Raw genomic sequence first — 13,705 nt, forward strand, 5'->3', positions numbered from 1 at the left:
TAGCAGCGAGAGGAGGAGAACAAGGAGGAGGAAGATATTGAACAACTGCCCCGCTCCTGCGCAAACTTTTCTTGGAACAGCTTCCTACAGTGAAGCATCATTTCTGGACTCAGAAAACAAGCAGTGAATGGTGGGAAAGGATCCTTCTGTAGACCTGGGATAATCGGTACCAAAATGTTAGGATGACAAAGGCAATTTTCCTAGAGATCTATGCTGAGCTCATCCAGGAACTGCAGCGGCAGCACACCAACCTGTGAGCACCCGTCACCATTCAGAAATGGATCATCATGGCCATCTGGAAGCTGGCCACCCTGGCTGCTACTGGTCAGTGGCTAGCCAATTTGGGCAGGTCTATTGTTGGGCCCATTGTGATGCAGGTGTCTGCTACTGTGCAAAAGGTGCTGATGCAGCAGGTCATAAACCTTGGCAGTGCTCAGAACGTTACTAATGGCTTTGCATGTGTGGAGTTCCCACATTGTACTGGAGCAATTGATGGGACCCATGTGCCCTTTATTTGCCCTCCACAGTAGGCCTCAGAGTTTATAAACAGAAAGGAGTGTTTCTCCACAGTTAGAATATACACCTCTACTCTGCTGTAACGCGGTCATGGGAAGCCAAAAATCCCTACCGCGTTATAGCTGAAACCCGTTATATCGGGGTAGCAGTGGCAGGGCTCCAGCAGTGATTTAAAGAGCTCCGGACTCCAGCCACTGCGGGGAGCCCCACTGCCGCAGCCCCGGGATAGCGGCAGCAGGGCTCCAGCAGTGATTTAAAGGGCCTGGGGCTTCCCACAGCAGCCGGAGGCCTGGACCCTTTAAAGCGCCGCCACAGCCCCGGTGCTACTGTGCTATACTCGAATCCATGTTATATCAGGTCACATTATAGTGGAGTAGGGGTGTATCTCCACAGTGCTTTCAAGCCTGGTTGATCACCATGGCAGCTTCACAAACATCAGTGCAGGATGGTCTGGAAAGGTCCACAGTACTAAGATCTTTTGCAACTAGCATCTGTTTTCCTTAATGAATATTGAAAGATTTGTCTCCAGGAACATTATGGAGATTAATGGTGTTGAGATGACTCCTGTCATTCTGGGAAATCCAGTTTATCCTCTGCTTCCGTCTCTGGTGAAGCCATTTATAGGGCACTTGGGTAGAAAAAAGGAACTGTTTAACTATTGCCTGAGTAGCTGCAGAATGACAGTGGAGCATATGTTTGGCAGTCGAAGGGTAGATGGCACAGTCCCAAAACAAAGTCAGAGGCTGCAGAGCACAACTTGCCTCAGATAACTGCATGGTTTATTTTTCACAGTATCTCTGAGAGCAAGGGAGAGAGCTTTCATGCTGGGTGGGAGGCAGAGGTGCAGAGGCTTGCTGGGCAGTATGAGCAGCAGCCACCATGGTGCTCATTGCAAAGTGCCAACGGCTAGGACCCACAATATTAGGGAGCCCTTTTGTCCTTACTTTGTGTGTAGGGCCTGAAAATGTTTTTCTGGCTGTCAGTTGTAATTCTGCGGGTTTTATTTTATTTGTTGAATGTAAGTATTGGAGATGCTTGTATGAATTATTTAAAACTTAACCCAGCACTGTTGTGTGAAATTTGGGGGTCTTGGTGTTTTTCATGCATTGGAGATGTTTTTAGGTACTGTACTCGTTTTATGTTTTTTGTGGTAAGTCTGAAAGGTTCTCACAATCATATTTTCTGCATGCATTTTACTGGCACAGTTTGTACAGCAAACAACTTAACAAATACAACATAAAATACAACTTAAAAGTCATGATGTTCAACTGTGGAATATTTACAAACAGTGCAACAGGGAGCGGGCAGCAAACTTACACTTCTGGTCACAGGCATGTGGGCTGGAGTGCCATGGGAGAAAGGCCTCTGCTGCATTACAGGGCTCGAACAAGCTTGGATCCCGTGCAGTGCTGTTCTTGCTGGTCTGGAGTGGGAATGCCCTGGGGGGTGTTACAGAAGAGCCGGATAGTAATTCCCTCTGCATCTCTTTAGGCAGCCTTATCTCTCTTTGATGGACACTGATGCCAGTTACTAGACGGCAGAGGAAGGGCTTATTCAAAGAAGCAAAGGGCAGACGAGCAATGTACTGTAGCTGTAATGTTATTCACCAAGATGGTCCCCCTAGAAGCATTGCAGGAATGGAAAGGCATCTCAGGCTATCTCAGCACCAACGATTAGGCTGCCTTACTCTGGAAAACTGAGCACTTTGTTTACCTTAAATTATCTCCTCTGCTGACACGCAGAAAGTGCAGAGAAAAATGGATGCAGTTTTGCATTGCTTGTTGAAACCTTAATGGCTTCCAGTCTTTTTCTATGCAGTATCTGTATCTATGAAGTGTTATTATGCAGCTTTTACCTATTTGATTGCAATGATGAAAAGTGTACTTGATATATCTCAACTGGGTGCCTTAAAAGTTGTACGGCCATGCAATCCCTGTCCTACTTGTATATCTCATGTAAACTGTGCAAAAATAACTTAACCTTGTTTTCTCTATTGAACCTTTTAAACTTTGCACTTCTCCAAGGTTTGATTATTTGAATTTGCTGTGTGAAGTGGGGACATGGGGAGGTTGTAACTGTGGCATGGGGATGCCATTTTGAGCATGCTGTCAGGTGCAGAGAAATGGGAAGGAGGAGTGACATTGGTCAGCCAGGAGAGATGCAGGCCCAGAAAAGGGAAGAACTAGGCGTGTGTGTGCGCCCTCCAAGGGAAGGGCTTGTAAACAATCAACATTCGGGGCATCAGTAGGAGTGAGTTAGAAGATGAATACTTGGCCTCATCACTATTTCAAAAATGTAGGCAGGTGGGGAGGGAAGGGGACAGCACTGGGCAAGGCAGAGAGGCAGTGGCTAGAAGCTTAGAAAGGTTTCTACTTCACATAGACCAAAAATGGCAGTCACCAGGAACAACAGTAACTGCAGTTGTAAAGCATGATGATGATGATAATTGTGGGAGAAAAATGAGTTCTCACTCTGAGGTTAGTTGCAATATGCCAGAGGCAGCTTTATTTTCTTTAACACTTGCAAGGGGAGAGTACTCACAGGCAGGGGTTCCCCTCCTGAGGCAGATAGATAAACAATTAAGGGAAGCATTTATACCTTTTGTGACATACAATAATGATCAACAACTGCATTTTTTTGTACATATTCCTTTCTGATATCTTCCTTTTCTCAGCAATTTCTGCTACAGTCTGCATTCTATTCTTATCTAACTCAAGGTCAAAAAAACAGCATCTCTTTCAGTTCTTTTCCACTCCCCAGGAGGTCTCGCATTATTAGCTGTTAGAGTTAGCCTGACTCTTGCTCTTCCTGGAAGACTAAGATGTCTGCTCTTTTCCCAACTTCCACATAATAATAATAATTAATAATCAATTACAAATTAAGATACTTACATATTGAGGACCCGTGGAGAGGATCATCAGCCTCTGTCGCAGGCTCAGCTTTGGGCTGGGAATCCAACTGGGTTTGTAAGCGGTTACCCTCGGGGTCTTGTGTGGAAAAGACATCCTGGCTGTTTGTGATGATCTCCTCCTCAGAGCTCAGGTCTTCTAAGGGTCCACAGTCTGGTCAGTGGTTGTGGCTACAGCGTCAGCATTGTCTACACATGTGGGGTGCGGCGGTGGCATCCCTGGAAAAAATCCTGTCCAGCTCCTCATAAAATGGACAGGTCACAGGGGCGCTGCTGGAGGTTTGGCTTGTGTCCCTGATCTTTGTATAAGGGTTACTGAGCTCTTAGTTCTTGGTGCAGCACTGTATAGTATCCCAGCTCTGACCCTTCATGGCCACCTGCTGAGTGGTATCTGTGAACACATCTTTGGTGCAGCGGTTGCTGATGAGCGTTTGCTGCACTGTCACTTCTCCCCAGCTGGTGAGGGTACCAAGGATGCCTGCATGGCTCCGAGCAGCTGCATGAGACATGGTGTAATGCCACTCTAATAATTCCACTGGAACACTGATATATTCAAATACAGAAGCAAATTGACCAATCCTGGACCCAAGCCAGCTTTTAAATGGAGAAGGTGACATCTGCATCATGGATATAAAGGCCATTTCAGTGCACGCATACTCAAATTAATGTGCAGTTAACCTGCTGTGAGAAAGGAGACTCAGGTTAAGGTGCAGTCAGAATACTTCATTTTATGCAGCATAGTCAGCCCTGTGTCTGCACCTTGTCTGAATGAGATGGTGCAGTCGCTGCATATTTTATCCCTTGTGTGTCTTAGATTGAGGCATGAATTAGAGCTAACTAAGAGATGCACCATCCAGATAAGAGTGAAATTATGTGAGTTGTTTCCGATAACATGCTGGAGCTTACTATAGCCCCCTGGACTATGTGGGGATATTCCTGCTGCTTGTTACCTGTGTTTGCAATCTAGGAATCTTGTTAGATACTCAGCTGCTCTTAGACAAGGCGTCTTCTCTCCATCTTTCTTGGCAAGGAAGTTGCAACTTCTTTTTTTTTTTTTCTCCAAACAGGGACCTTGCTACTGTTACTGGTGCTTTTGTCACTTTGAGGTACAGTTACTGGATTATGCTCTGGGTAAGAATAAGACAGGGTAAGACTAAGACTAATGCAGTTGCCAATTTGTTAAACAGTATCTCTTGCTGAGAGCACATAAACCAATGTTCCAAAACCTGCACTGGCTGCCTGTCAGTTTCCAGGTGAAGCTGAAGCTGTTGGTTTTGATGTATACAGCAAGGCTTGGCTAGAAGCTGCTTATCCAACATACAACTGCTCTATGTATGCTCTATGAGACTACCTCAGTTGTGATCGGTAGAGGCGTTATCAGCCCCTTAGGTTAAAAAAGAAGAGGCTAATGGCAGCAGGGCATTTTATACAAGGGGCTCTCAACTTTAGAATTAATTTCCCCCTATAGTCTGCCAATTTCAGGACCTGCTGCAAGGCGGACTGCTATCCCCAAGTTTTTGGGGAGGGTTGTGAGGCACGATGTGGCTGGGGTTCCAAGAAGCTGTGATTTAGTTCATCTTTAATTTTAAATGTGAACATTCTATGTTACCACTTAAGACATGAAGTAATCTTTTGCATCCGCATATTATAAATGATATAGTATTTTCTCATTTTTCAATTTTCAAAATGGCAAAGCCACAGACTATTCAAGAAAAAAATTAAAATACAGGGAAACCATAGCAGGAACGCATATTCTCTTCCATATAATAGCAATTTACTAGACCGGAAACATGTTGCTGCAAGAGGAATGAAGAATTAATTCCTCCACACAAGTGTCAGAGATCACAGTGTTGGTCTATGCGGGCACCTTGGCACCCAACATTAGTTCCTCTGTTCACTTTTTATGTATTTACATATGAAAAGGCAGCCTGCCCAGACCAGTAAAAACCTCTGACCAATAAAAGGAGAAACAGCTTAGCATTTACAGCTATTGAACAGGGCCAAATGTTCACCATGTGGAGGATGAAGACGGTGAACAAAGAATGTGTGTCTTAGTGTGCTCGCACTCAGTGCACATGCAAATGTTAAGTATGTGTGTGCCTATTCTGAGTGGGGATCACCTGCTAACAATATGCTCTGTAGTGTCCATAACAAAACTGTACACTAGGCTATTAGCAATGTTTAAAAGGAAGAATGTATGTCAATTGTATGTTTTTTTTAAATCTATATTAATGCAGCATTAAATAAGTGCCCATATTCTCATTCATACAATTCACTTTTTTCCACCATTCTAACAGTACACTTTAAGGCTCCTTTACCCTACCCAAAGCAGTGAGTCTTAGTGTAAAAGGGAAACAAGCTCAAGGTGTCTATAAAAACAAATCAGGAAATGCAAAGTTAAAAGTCCCCCAAAACCCTTGGTAACTTTTGGTCCTATGCATTAAAGTAGGTTCTTCTATTACATGACTACACCAGACACTGTATGTAATAATACCAAAATGCTACTTATGTGTATCCAAGATTACATACAAAGTGCAGTTTAAGTACAAACCCAAGGGCGGAAGTTCTGATTACTTAAAAATGAATATTGGCAGGACATTATTAAAAGTCACTGAAGGAATACAAAAAAATAAAATTCATAATAATATAGTGGGGGGGGAAAGTTATTTTACAGAAGCATAATTAAGATTAGGGTGCTACTGTGGTAGGTGCTGAACAAATACATAGGTGGATGGTCCCTGATCCCAAAGTTTACAGTCTGATTAAAGACAATATACACTAAATTAAAGTAACAAACAAAAGGAGGGAAATGTGGAGAGAAGACAAGAGTCACAGTAATAATATAATGTGGATGCAAGTGCTGTAGCATTTCAGCATCTACATTACCTACGATGCAAAGGGCTCTACTGTTGGTGTAGGTAATCTGCCTCCCCGAAAGGCAGTAGAGTGCGATCTACTCCAGGAATTAGGTTGACTTAACTACATTGCCCAGGAGTGGGGATTTGTCACACCCCTGAGCAATGTAGCTGGGTTGACCTAACTTTTTAGTGTAGACCAGACCTAACATGGTACTGTCACTATAGCCTGATGCTGTGAAGATGCCACAGGGGTCTACCCATTATCTAACTCCTTCCTCAGCAGCTGCCATTTCTCACATTTCCCCCACCCAAGAGTTAATCTCCGACCCCCACAAAACAGCTCACAGGGTCTGGAACTCCTGACATCACTGGGGTCCTGAGGTTATTAATGCACTGTTCTCCTGTGCTTCTGGAAGACGCGGAAGGTCTAAGGCAGTATTTATTCTCTCTGAATTGTGCACATGTATGCTAGTGCAGGGAAAATAGAGCAATGTACATGAGCTCCCAGGGAATGCTGGGAAGGAGGAATCCCTATGCTTGGAGTGCATTGATAAAAGAGTCATGACTGGCCCTTGCTTCAGGGAAGCAAAGGCAGGAAAGTCTCCTTGCTGCTGCCTACCTTCCCTTATGAACCCACAAAAGCATTTATTCAATATTTTCCCAAATCTATTTTATTAAGTATCTCAAAGAACCTGAATCTACACTTCATGCACAGGGAAAATTTTGCACATTCAAATAAACTTAGCAGTGGGTAGATGGTTTCAGGGGAGGGGACACCTGGCCAGGGTGCAGAGAAGGTCCAGAATGGTCATGATTAATGTGAACTAATAAGACAGAAGTCTTAACTTGTTCATGTAGCATTTCAATGTACAAAATGCTAAATATGTGTATGTTTGTATATCTGGAATTCTACACAAGTTTATCATTTTAAAAAAAATGGGAAAATCATATTCCAGTGCTGTTCTGTATGCTCAATTTGGGACACTTTGAAGGCACCTGATTTTTAGATCAGCATCCAAAATCACTAGTCATTTTTGAAAATATTGTCCCATAATGTTAGATTGTAACTTCATTATTTTTAGTCAAATTTCTTCTACCACATTAAAAGCACTTGGCCTTATTGAAAATGTATCCATAGTAAGTTTGAAATTTTATAAACAAAGTCAAAAAAGCATTTGAAAAAGTGTTAGTGTAAAAATCAATTTTTTATACTTTCATACCTCAAAAGTGGAGGGGTGAGGGGAAAGGGAAATGAAACCACAATTTTTGACCTGAGAAATAGAATGAAAAATTTTAACTCCAAAGGTACTCATTTTCCAGGCTGGTATAGATGTCTGAAAACATGTTTTTATAGCAAAGGTCCCTACTCATCTGCTACTGCAGGGTCATCAGTATAGCCCTATCATAGTAAAGAAAACTAGCACAAATTATTATATAGACATACTATTATTATTAATTATTATTATTTTATTTTATCATATAAACTATTTGGCACATTAAGAGTAGTTTCAAGTAGATTTGGATTTAAGGGATTGACACTTTTTATAAATGATTTGCCATTTTCAGTATCTTGGATCATTTTCAGATTAATACATTGTGCCTGTAACTGTTTTGGAAAGGCTTCAAATTAAGTAGGAGGTTGAGTTTACCAACCTAATGTTAGAGTGTGTCAGTGCTCAAAAATTAACTGTGTCTGATATGTGTTACCAGATTATCCACTCATTTCAATAATCAGTTTTACACCAGTGTAACAACATTAACTTTGATGGAGTTACTCCAGATTTACATATGTTAATGAGACCACAGTCAGGCCTTCAATAGCAAATACAGTTCCTCAGACTGTCCCTCAATGGATATAACATGGCTGTTGTGGAGAGGGTCACACTGTGTTCAATATCTGGATCAGAAAGCATCAACCCTCTTGTTCTAACAATGGTTGGGATGGAAGCTCCTTGTGAATGGAGAGCAGAGGAGGGGTGAGGGGAAGTAATGAGACTCAGGGTGGTGGGTAGCTGGCTCCAGGCTGGAAAGCAGATGGTGGTGCCTGCTCCTGCTCATCTGGTTCCTACTCTCACATCTGCGCCTCACTCCCTGTTCCCCTGGCAGTCAGGTGTGTGTCAGTTTATGCAGAGATGGAGTCCCCACGCTGGAAATATTGTGGCATTAATTCCCCCTGCCCTCCCAGTTCTGTCACCCCTGCTTGGCCCCATTCAATCCAGAGGCCCAACTATGCTTAATTGCAATTGAGGAGGGCTTGTGAGTCAAACATGACTCAGACTGGGCTTTGTGTCTTGGAGAAATAACAGAAAATTGTCCCCCTGTGACTTTTTAACTAACTACTGTCAAACCTCGCAATAATGTGCCCTGCCATAACGCGAAATTGCATAAAACGCGATCATAAGTTGGCTCCCCTTTAAGGCCTAATACCAGTGGTCCCCAACACCATAGCAAGGGAGAGAATCTGCGGCCCCACGCCTGCTAGGGACAGCGAACTCTGAGGCTGTGGGCGCCAGTGCTCTCTGTCCCCGGCAGGCGCGGGGCCGTGGCTTCTCTCTGGCTTCAAGAGGAGCCGCGGCCCTGCGCCTGCCAGGAACAGAGAACTCTGAGGCTGAGGGAACTGGTGCTCTCTGTCCCTGGCAGGCGCGGGGCTGTGGCTTCTCTCTGGCTTCTCTGGGGCTGCAGGCTCTGGTGCTCTCTGTCTCTGGCAGGTGCGGGGTCACTGATTCTCTCCCCTCCTGGGCACTAGGCACTAGGGGCACTAGACACTAGGCAGCGCACATCAATGCACCTTGTTGGAGACCACTGACTTAAACTGACTGGCTTGAAACCCCGCTATACCGCGACCCAGCATTTATCGCGATGAAATTTTTTGGACCCCAAACATCGCATTATAGCGGGGTTTCACTGTATGTGAGAAGCCAGACTCAGATAATTTCAGTGTATAGGTTATGTTGGACTCAAGCTTAATTAAACAAAGTGAGCTGGGTCCTCACTAGAGTTGGAAAGGTGGGTTTCCAGGGGGGAGATAGTTCACATTTCCTAAGAATAGTCTCATATTCAGTCAGACTAACAACAAATACTAGGATCAATGCAAGACAACATTTCCTGTCCTGCATGCCAACAAATGCCTGTCTGGAATTGCTTAGATGGCTGATAAATGGATTTCAGCAACTTTGATGTATGTCAAATGTTTTTTGCTCAGACAGTGGAAAGGCCCAGAAGTGTCTTATTTGGAGGTAGGTCAGCTTTAAATCACATTTGCCTCATTCCAGTTCTGAGCATTTGAGCCCTGAAATGGCTCTTGATGTGATCTAGGCAACTAGGGTAGGAATAAACGGTACATTTTCAGAATGGAGAGGGGTAACTAGTGGTGTTCCCCAAGGGTCAGTCCTAGTACCAATCCTATTCAACTTATTCATAAATGGTCTGGAGAAAGGGGTAAACAGTGAGGTGGCAAAGTTTGCAGATGATACTGAACTGCTCCAGATAGTTAATACCAAAGCAGACTGTGAAGAATTTCAACAAGATCTCACAAAACTAAGTGATTGGGCAACAAAATGGCAAATGAAATTTAATGTGGATAAATGTAAAGAAATGCACATCGGAAAAAATAACCCCAACTATACATACAATACATTGGGGGCTAATTTAGCTACAACTAATCAGGAAAGAGATCTTGGAGTCATCGTGGATAGTTCTCTGAAGATGTCCACGTAGCATGCAGCGGCAGTCAAAAAAAGCAAACAGGATATTATGAATCATTCAAAAAGGAATATAGAATAAGAGAGAGAGTATCTTATTGCCCTTATATAAGTCAATGGTATGCTCACATTTTGAATACTGCATACAGATGTGGTCTCTTCATCTCAAAAAAGCTACACTAGTATTAGAAAAGGTTCAGAGAAGGGCAACTAAAACGATTAGGGGTTTGGAACAGGTCCCATATGAGGAGAGTTAAAGAGGCTAGGACTTTTCAGCTTGGAAAAGAGGAGACTAAGGGGGGATATGATAGAGATATATAAAATCGTGAGTCGTGTGGAGAAAGTGAATAAGGAAAAGTTATTTACTTGTTCCCATAATATAAGAACTAGGGCAGGGGTGGGCAAACTTTTTGGCCTGAGTGCCACATCGGGTTTCGTAAATTGTATGGAGGGCTGGTTAGGGGAGGGGTCGTGGCCCGGCCTCCACCACCTATTTCCCCCCCCCCGGACTCCTGCCCCATCCAACCCCTCTGTTCCTTGACAGCCCCTCTGGGACTCCTGCCCCATCCAACCACCCCTTCTCCCTGTCCCCTGACTGCCCCCGGAACCCCTGCCCCTGACTGCCTCCTGCTGCCCCATCCAACCCCTCCTCCTTCCTGACTGCCCCCGGGTTCCCTAAATAAGTGGGCTGATATTCATAGGTACAGAGCGCAAGCAATTCCCAATGAAGTCTATGGGAGCTGCAAGTACTTAGCATCTTTGAAAATCAACACTTATGTGGTGCATAAATATAAACTTCAAAGAATAACTTTAGACACCATTTTTAAAAGTGTTATCCTTTCTTTTTTTAAACATCTTAAGTACTTTAGAGCCACATACTAGAATATAAATCTGGCCTATGTGTTTATTATATGGTGTGGTTTTTATTGTTTAAAAATACACTTTTAAAAATAAAATAATAATACAAATGTTGTCAATCCAAGGCATACATTTGTTTAAAAATAAAATACCACAGGCTTGATCCTGCTCACCACATGCAGAACTGCCATGGAATTTAGTGGTGCGTGGATCACAGGAAGCTGTAACATACATGGATCTTCAATCCTACACTTGAATGGCTTTGTTTTCGTGAACTTACATTAAGATACAGAATTATACCTTTATTATTACTATTTTTATTTCAGTGGCACCTGTAGGTTACTGTGTTATTAAGCATATATTAAGAAGTCCTCATGATGTCATCTCCATATTTCTCTAAATGCCCCCCCTCCTTTGTTTATAATCCTGATTTTCAAACAGACCTGTGTGTATGGGCTTTTTAAGGGCTTCATCCAAAGGCCATTGAAGATAGTGTAGAGAGAGCCCTTGATTTCAATGGGTTTTGGATCAAGTACTAAATGCAACATGCCAGGGTTCAAATGTTGGTCATTACATGGAGGAAAATGGTGGGAGAGAGAATGTGGGAGAGTCAAGGTGGGTGAGGTAATATCTTTTGTTGGACCAACTTCTGTTGGTGGAAGAGACAAGCTTTGCACAGAGCTCTTCTTCAGGTATGGGTGACTGGGTCCTTTCCCAGATTTGAAGAACTCTGTGTAAGCAGGAAAGCATCTCTCTTTCATTAAGTTGGTCCAATAAAAGATATTACCTCCCTGCCGTTGCCCCATCCCTTTAATACGTTGGGGCAAACAAGTTTAGAACAACACAGCAAATAGAACGTCGGACACAATCAAAGGAAAACAGCTGGTCACTTTGAATGATATGGGCTACAGATATATATTAAAATACATCATTTTATTTTCAACTTAGTTATTAAGAGAGCCAAAAAAACCCCAACCTCATAATAAAACATGAGCAGACACCAGGTTTGTGTGGGTAACTGAGGTGAGTCTAAAACGATTTATTTCTTAATGAGAAATAGCAGAGAGACAGTGCTTAATTTGTGCCAGGGCGTGCCAGGGCTGAGCTCCAGCACCTCTAGGTTTGGCAGTTCATAGTCCTAGAAACCCGGCACCTCTGGACTTGCCCTGTCAGTTATGAAAGTAAAAAAAAAACAACAATTGCTTGAGCCACAGCACCTCTTTCATTACAAAGTAAGCATTGCGGAGAGGTGCAGCTGCTACTGGGTCCATGCCTGGGGCTGGCACACTCTGCAAGGGAGGTGAATGAATGAGACCTCGAAAAACGAGGAGGGTAAATCAATCACACCCATTCAGCCCCGGAGGCAGGGACTTCAATGCATCCTGCCGCAAATCCATTCCGCTGCGAGTTTCCCAGCCAGCCAGCGGGTCTGCGACCGTGTCCCCTTCGCCCTCCCGGGGGAGGGGGGTGAAGCAGCCGGGCGCCTGTAGCTCCCCCGCTCCAGGACAGAGGCGTGAGGCGAAGCCGGGGCAGGCAGGCTGCAGGAGGGCGCGTGAGGCTGGGGAGGGGCTGCGAGCCGGGTTCGTGCCCCCGGTGGGAGCGGGAGGCCAGGGCTGGGCTGGGCGGTAGCAGCAGCAGCAGCGTTGCATTACTGGGCTAGAGCGAGAGCTAGAGCCCCGCACCTGCCCCGACCTCCCCCCCGAGCCCAGCTCGCCTGCCCCCAGCGGCCCGGGAGGAACTGAACCATCGTTGCACAGGAAGTAGCGGCAGCCGGGAGAGGAGCAGCGGAGACGGCAGCATCTGCCGCACTCAATGAAAGAGACTCGCAGGGACCCAGCCGGCCGCCCCGATCCTACCTCGGCCCCGCCTCCCGGGGAGCAGCAGCGGTGCCAGCACCCAGGGCAGGCGCTGAGCAGGGCAGTCGCTGCTGGAGGAGGAGGTCGCGGCGGCCAAGGGGCCGGAGCTGAGCCGGGCAGCAGCAGCTCCAGCTAATCCGGAGGCGGCAGCAGGTTAGTGCTGCTCTGGCTGCGGGGGGTTGGTGCGCGGGGGGGGGGGGCGGATGCGGGACATTGCTGCTGTCTGTGCGGTGCACAGCTGGGGCCTTGGCTGGGGCTGCCTCTCGGCCGGTGTCGTGTGCGCGTCTGCCGAGCGCAGCCCTTCCCCGGGCAACTCCTCCTCCAGCCCCCCGCTCCTGGCTGCAGCCCTTTGCCAGCCACCCCTTTCCCCAGCCGCAGCCTCCTTGGCGCGCCCTTATCTCCTGCCCTCTCCCCGCGGCCCCGCTCAGTGGGCGTCTTTCCCACAGCATCCTAGCTCCGTGCGCTCGCCCCGAGACAGCCGCTCCCCCCATTGCTGCTGGGGACGGGTGGGAATTTTCACCCCGGGGGGGCGGTGACTTCCCCTGGAAGTTGACATCTTGACAGTCTTCCCGGTGTGCGCCCGGGATGCACATGGCGCGGGGCTGGCGCTCAGCGGCGGCTGCAGCCGCTCGGGTCTCTAGCCGCTCTCCTCCCTCGGCCGCTGCCGGGCATTGCCCCTGGCGCTGCCTCGGGGAGCGCGGCTCCGCCCAGCCTGGGACCCCCGCCGGCCGCTTGCTCCCGGCGGACTTCGCTGGCGGTGGGTTGAGGCTCAGCCCCTGCCGTGCGGCCGCGGGCTGTGATGGGTGTGTGAACGGTCCGCGCTGGAGCTGGAGAGCGGGGCCCATTAGCAGCCGCGAGAGCCTTGTCTCCCTTCAGCTCTTCCGTTTTCAGCTCCTCGGCGGTGTGGCTGGGGGAGGCCCAAGGTGACCAGATGGCAAGTGTGAGAAATCAGGATGGGGGAGGGGTAATAGAGGCCTATATAGGACAAAGCCCCCAATCAAGACTGTC

General features: G+C 46.3%; 1 protein-coding gene across 4 annotated transcripts in view; it reads left to right on the forward strand.

Annotated features, from left to right (window-relative positions):
* Positions 1-12,508: 12,508 nt before the first annotated feature.
* AGPAT3 (1-acylglycerol-3-phosphate O-acyltransferase 3) overlaps positions 12,509-13,705 on the forward strand; it is a 154,645-nt gene continuing 153,448 nt past the window's right edge. For 3 of the 4 annotated variants that reach the window (XM_050936675.1, XM_050936672.1, XM_050936674.1), the window contains exon 1: positions 12,509-12,850. The gene's annotated coding sequence lies outside the window, so the exon portion shown is untranslated. Of the gene's footprint in view, positions 12,851-13,522; positions 13,621-13,705 lie in introns of those variants that run through there. The other variant, XM_050936673.1, reaches the window with a different exon arrangement.

Source organism: Gopherus flavomarginatus, chromosome 1 (assembly GCF_025201925.1).
Source record: "Gopherus flavomarginatus isolate rGopFla2 chromosome 1, rGopFla2.mat.asm, whole genome shotgun sequence".
Classification (NCBI taxonomy): domain Eukaryota; kingdom Metazoa; phylum Chordata; order Testudines; family Testudinidae; genus Gopherus; species Gopherus flavomarginatus.